The sequence below is a fragment of the Ostrea edulis genome, chromosome 6 (assembly GCF_947568905.1).
Source record: "Ostrea edulis chromosome 6, xbOstEdul1.1, whole genome shotgun sequence".
Classification (NCBI taxonomy): domain Eukaryota; kingdom Metazoa; phylum Mollusca; class Bivalvia; order Ostreida; family Ostreidae; genus Ostrea; species Ostrea edulis.
The window spans coordinates 65,402,644-65,410,064 of NC_079169.1; positions in this window are offsets into that span (position 1 = coordinate 65,402,644).

The window sequence follows — 7,421 nt, forward strand, 5'->3', positions numbered from 1 at the left end:
GGAAACGGAATTTACAATGATACTTAAAAAAATCACATGTAAAATTTAGCTATACTTATATTTAAGAAAAAAATTTCATTTCTTTAAATACATGAAGGTATGAACTTTATGAAAAATATGCCTGTATGATTAAGCATTGCAGTTCATGCCCTTATGTATTTTCAAAACTGAAATTTCTTTCTTAAATTACATTCTGCTTTCATTTTTGTCGAAGTTCCCAGCCGTTGGATAGACCTACTATATTTCTCAAGATTCATTATCCCATAATTGTTCATAATGGTATCAGTTCATTATTCCATTGTTCATAATGGTATCAGATGTTAAGATTTGTAAAGATATCAAAAGCAAAAACATTGAAAATATAAAATTTTGAAATGTATGGTACGGATATTTATAACGCGCTTGCTTGCGTAAATCTTTATATTTTTCTATCCATAAGCGCGACTTGATATGAGTAGGGAAAGAGAACTCTTACATCGGTTTAGGGTATTTTTTCGAAGAATAGGAGTTATCAATCTTTTCAAAATTCTCATTCGCTTTTCAGAAAACGTACATTTACATCTTTCTGATAAAAGAAAACCCCACGTACATTTCATCTTGATCTAAATTTTTATTGTATTGAAAGTATTTTGTTTAAGGTAATTAGTACCGAACACCTGTAAAATCAGTTTCCACTTGTATCTTCTTTAATTAATTAATTCAATAAAGGGAATCCCCATAATACTAATATTCAATGATGTTCTGAACAAACTAATATAATCCATGGCATGTATTTAGCATATTCTGAAAAATATGGGAGACATCCAATATATTAGATGCATTCTTTTCATCTGTATGAGATTTAACTGTCTATTATAAAGTAACGAGTAACTTCTGTTGTGCAGCTAGTACAGATCTGGTATTTGTTCAAGTAGTCTTTTGTCTTAAAGTAATGAAGGTTAAGGTCATACTAAAGGTTAAAGGTAAAATAAGATGATGTCATTCGCAGAATGTGTCAATTTTGTCTTAATAAAATTTTCTAAAAAGTCCAAAATCCTAGGTTGAAATTTTCTTTAATTTAGAATATATCAATTTCTGTTTCATTTTGATCATTATGTTAACCCGTTACAGATACAAAAGAGATGGCCAATACTTTTAACGACTTCTTTTGCGGCATTGGACACAAATATGCAGAGAAATTTGACAGTTCATTGCCTGAAATTGAACAATTAATGCCTATCAGAAATGAAATAAATCCTATGTCAAATTCGAAGGCTACGGGGTTAGATGCTATTTCTGTAAAGCTGTTGAAAATTAGCTCGGGTGTGATTGGTGAAATTTTAACAAATCTGTTAAACATGTCTATAAAAAGTGGTGTGGTTGCATCCGAATGGAAAAAAGCTAGAGTTACCCCTCTTTTTAAATCTGGTGACAATTTTATGGTGAACAATTATCGACCCGTGTCAGTTTTAGTAATCGTGAGCAAAATTATAGAAAGGCATGTTTTTAACTCATTTTACGAGTATTTGGATAAAAACAATCTTTTAAAAAATGGTTAAGTAATATAGATAGTGGCAAATTAACAGGTGTTCTTTTTATTGATCTTAGTAAAGCCTTTGACATTGTAAACCACCAGGTATTGTTACACAAGCTTTCATCATTTGGTATTTGTCAAAATTCTTTTAAATGGTTTCAGTCTTATCTTAGCGGAAGATCACAATGTGTTAGATGGAAAGGTGCTTTGTCAGATGAAAAAGATGTTACAATAGGAGTGCCTCAGTAGTCCATTGTTCTTCATTTTATTTGTTAACGATTATCCTAAATGCCTAAAGCACTCAAATATCTCTATATATGCAGATGATACATCTCAGGATGTTTCACATCAATCTATTGATGTTATTGAGCAAAGGTTACATGATGATCTTTTAAACTCTATGAAATGGATGGAAAGTAATAAACTTACGATGAATTTAGCGAAAACACAATGTATGTTGATTGGCACTGCACAAAAACTCTCAAAGTGTAGAAAAATGTGTATCAAAGTAGGAGATATTGTTTTAGATACTGTTAAAACGACCAAACTTCTTGGTGTACAAATAGATGAATGTCTAACCTGGTCTGTACACATTGATTCTTTATGCAAGAAACTTTCACAGAAAATAGGCATTTTACGTCGTCTGCAAACTTTTATGTCAAATGCAGCATTATTGAAAATTTATAACACTGTTATATTTCCTCATTTTAACTATTGTTGCACAGTTTGGTGCTCAGCCAAAAACAGGGTTTTTGTTGACAGACTTTTTAAATTACAGAAAAGGGCAGCCAGAATTATATTGAAGGTGAAAGTAACTCAGACTTCTACAGCTGATATTTTTAGTGTTCTTAAATGGATGCCTGTTCATGATTATTTTGTATATAGAAAACTAGTGCTTGCTTTTAAGGTTCTTAATAACATGACACCAGAATATATGAACGTTTTTAATTTTGTCAGCCAAGTTAGTTCCAGAACAACAAGAAGTAGCGATAGTGGCATTTTATATTTACCAAAAGTTCGAACTGAATATTATAAACGATCTTTTAAGGTATCCTCCACAATTTTATGGAATCAGTTGCCCAAGTCTGTCAGAAGCTGTGGTTCTATTACATCTTTTAAATCAGCATATTTGCAGCATTGTTTCTCAAATGAGTGATATATGGATGTGATGTATGTGTGTGTATATATATATATATATATAAATGTGTGTGTGTATGTGTATGTATGTATGTATGTATATATATATATATATATATATATATATATATATATATATAAAGCACAAACAAACAATTATAACACCCAACCTTACGTTTACCCCTATATATATATATATATATATATATGTTTATTTTCCCCCCAGTGATATCGTGTGTGTATTTTATGTATATATTTTATATTATGTTATCTATTTTTCTATTCTCTCATTTATCTGTCAGTGAATATGTTTTATACAGGACCACAATATAAACTAGTCATTTGTACTAATTGTGCTATCCTGTCTAAATAAAAGAATTTATTATTATTATTATAAGATTTGCAATTGACGAGCCTGTCTAAATAAAAGAATTTATTATTATTATTATAAGATTTGCAATTGACGAGCCATTCATGTTATATTGTACATCGCGGTGTACACAAACATATCAATTACAATATATTGTACATCGCGGTGTACACAAATATATCAATTACAATATAATTTGTTGAGATTTAGTAACAAATTGGTCTGGTTTATAAAATAAACTAATTTCTGTAAAATCTTTATGGATAATTTTTACATAGGACAAATTAATATCATGAAAGTTTCATTTTACATTCCTCTAAGTCGGGTCTGAGACCCTATATTTGAAGCTATGTAGAGAAAAAAAAAATGATAGGATAATTTTTTTTTTATACCATGCACAGTAAGAGGTTTTGTTCTTCAGAACAAAATATCAAAGTTTCAAGAAAAATTGAACTCGAGAAAAGTTTTAGGTATCTGTTTGGTACCGCCTTAATAGGGAACAACACGTTCAATCTGTTTGGTACCACCTTAATATGGAACAACACGTTCAATCTGTTTGGTACCACCTTAATAGGGAACAACACGTTCAAATTGAAATTTTTATCTCAAATGGAATTTAGTGTCAACAATATCTAATTATTATTGTAGTCATAAAAAAATGTTTAAACACATTTATATGGTAGGGAGATAGGTAAACTCTCAAAGAGACTTGCATCAATCGCGCTCTCAAAGGAGTGTACATGTATCACAAAATCATTTTACCTAGCTCTCAGTCTAATTCAAAGTGGACATTTCTGATCCCAGAAACATACACACGGATACCACAACCACGACTTTCTGATCCCAGAAACATACACACGGATACCACAACCACGACTTTCTGATCCCAGGAACATACACACGGATACCACAACCACGACTTTCTGATCCCAGGAACATACACACGGATACCACAACCAGAGCTATCTGATCCCAGGAACATACACACAGATACCACAACCACCTGATCCCAGGAACATATACACGGATACCACAACCACCTGCTCCCAGGAACGCATACACGGATACCACAACCACAAACATCTGATCTCAGGAATATATACACCACAACCACGACTTTCTGATCCCAGGAACATACACACAGATACCACAACCACGACTTTCTGATCCCAGGAACATACACACGGATACCACAACCACCTGATCCCAGGGACATATACACGGATACCACAACCACAACTATCTGATCCCAGGAACATACACACGGATACCACAACCACGACTATCTGATCCCAGAAACATACACACGGATACCACAACCACGACTTTCTGATCCCAGGAACATACACACGGATACCACAACCAGAGCTATCTGATCCCAGGAACATACACACAGATACCACAACCACCTGATCCCAGGAACATATACACGGATACCACAACCACCTGCTCCCAGGAACGCATACACGGATACCACAACCACAAACATCTGATCTCAGGAATATATACACCACAACCACGACTTTCTGATCCCAGGAACATACACACAGATACCACAACCACCTGATCCCAGGAACATATACACGGATACCACAACCACTTGATCCCAGGAACATATACACGGATACCACAACCACCTGCTCCCAGGAACGCATACACGGATACCACAACCACAGACATCTGATCTCAGGAATATATACACCACAACCACGACTATCTGATCCCAGGAATATATACACGGATATCACAACCACGACTGATGACCAGCAGATGGTGATCAGTCTCCACACTAAGCACACCGACTCTCATCTAAACCTAAAGCCTTTAACCTAGGAGAATATAGCAGTTGACTTTTAAGAAATTCTCTTAGAATAATAAGAGTTGAGTTATTATAATGAAAAAAAAAATCACATATTCAAAATCATAAATTTGTTGAATATTGCAATAAAAAAAAATGAAGACAAATATCACAATCAGGATTCTCTGTCAAAGTCCGTCAAAATACCCCCTCCCCCCAAAACCCACCGTAAATAATTATATAAAAGTCCGTCAAGATACCCCCCTCCTCCAAAAGCCCACCGTAAATAATTGTATAAAAGTCCGTCAAGATACCCCCTCCCCCAAAAGCCCACCGTAAATAATTGTATAAAAGTCTAGTTATTTGATTTGAGACTATCAAATAAATGTCTTTTGATGTGGCAATTATATCATGATGCTAGTCAATAATTATTTATACTCTATACTGTGGAGGACAAGTCCCTGGTGCACGAGAAATACATGTCAATAATTATTTATACTCTACGAGAAATACATGTCAATAATTATTTATACTCTATACAAGTCCCTGATGCACGAGAAATACATGTCAATAATTATTTTGAAATTTTAGGAATCAATGATTGAATCTGCAGAAGCAACATATTGACCGAATAAAGCTAAAATCCAAGAGATTTCCAGAAATTCAGCATTGCATTTGATTTGGTTTGAATGTAATTAAACTTTTCGAGAGGATGGATTTAAGGAAATGACATTTAATGATATGAATTCCTGAGATGAAGTTAATCACTATCCACTGTGTTCTAATGTCAGGGCGACTTAGGGTCTGGTGTCAGGCACAGTGATAATTCAGGCTGTATGATACCGTAATCCAATACGATTACAAACAATCTATCATGACAAGTGTTTTGAAGTTTTTGTTTTTATCGGAGTAGATGCCTCCGTAACTGAGGAAAAGTTATGTATAAAGGATATTTCTGTTTTACATTTCTATTATCAAATCAAGTAAATTTGAACTTGTACGAATAAGTAAATAGGATTTTCAATGAAGTAACAATTCATATCTGGAATATAAAAAAGGAGGGACAGAAATGTCGCAGACAAACTTGCTTCTGTTGATGTAGAAAACAACATCCATCAAACAAATCACCCAGCATTAGATCTGATTTTTGTTATCAGTTTTCAAAGTCCTCTTTGAATTTCAAATCATTAACATCAAGTCGAATATCACTTTAATGTACGTCATATATATACATGTAGTGGACGGAATAGGATATTCTTTGTTATCAGTAACATTTACCATGCAGTCGAAAAGGAAAACAATTTTTCATAGAATTTGCGAAATGCTGATTTTAAACGAGACTGTTGAAACCTTTGCAGCAATTCGTTTGTCAGTAGCCTGCTTCGATTTAAAAATTGGTCATACGCAGAACAAACTCTTGCGTATCGAATCAGTTGAGATATATCTACACACCATATGCAGGTGATAATGGAATATTGCTACATAAATATGGAAAGTTAACGATAGAGAGGCTGAAATCATCCCGTTTGTCATAATAAAGTTGATTTGTTAGTTTGCCGTTAATATCTACTTTCATTAAAATATCTAAATATGAAGCAGAAGTGGACGACTCTGTTGTGTCTTTTATTTCGAGTTCACAGGGATATATCAAATCGACATATGACAAACAAGTTGATGGTACAGGGGTTTCAACAGTCTCGATGAAAGTCAGCATTTCGCAAATTCTATGATCGCTATAACGATCTAGTTTGCCAATACAACCTATCATTGGGTCAAATGCTGTCTGACGTGTTTCGTATCGATTGTTAGACCGTTCTTGTCATACTGATTTTGACTACAGATAACTCCATTTACCTGATCAGGATATAGGGCTCACGGAGGGTGTGGCCGGTCGACAGGGGATGCTTACTCCTCCTAGGTACATGATCCCACCTCTGGCGTGTCTAGGGGTCCGTGTTTGCCCAACTATCTATTTTGTATTGCTTATAGGAGATATGAGATTGATGACTGTTCGTTATCGCCACCTTTCATGAATGAAAATTATTATTGTTCATAGATTAAGCGTCGGTGATATATTCTATTCTTCCTGTGGATATCGTATCGAATCATGACCGTTGAGAGATATTGAAAACAGCCATGTACAATTGTATACAGTAAATTATAGCTATGTCAATTTACGATATGGAAACAATATCGACACGATATCGTCATGCTTTTGTGCATTTCGACATCGTATTTGGTCTTGGACATGTATGTATCCATTCGACCCATTGACTTGGATATTAAATGTGTTTAAAAACTGATGCGTGATTTTGAAGAATTTCATCTTTAGAACGGGAAATTGGAGTATAAGTAGGATTGCCAAATGTGCGATCATGTCTCAAACTCGCGACCTCCCGGTTACGAAGCGAATTTTATCACAAGAAACTCGTACTACATGCATATTGCAACTCAAAAAATTGTTTCTTATCTTCCAAAAGTTTTTTCCACATGACTCCTCGCACTATACTGTAACTCAAAACCTTGTTTCTTATCTTCCCGATTTTTATTTACATGATAGGTCTCGACCTCGGCGCCGTGTCAATACTAAGACGTTAAACAGA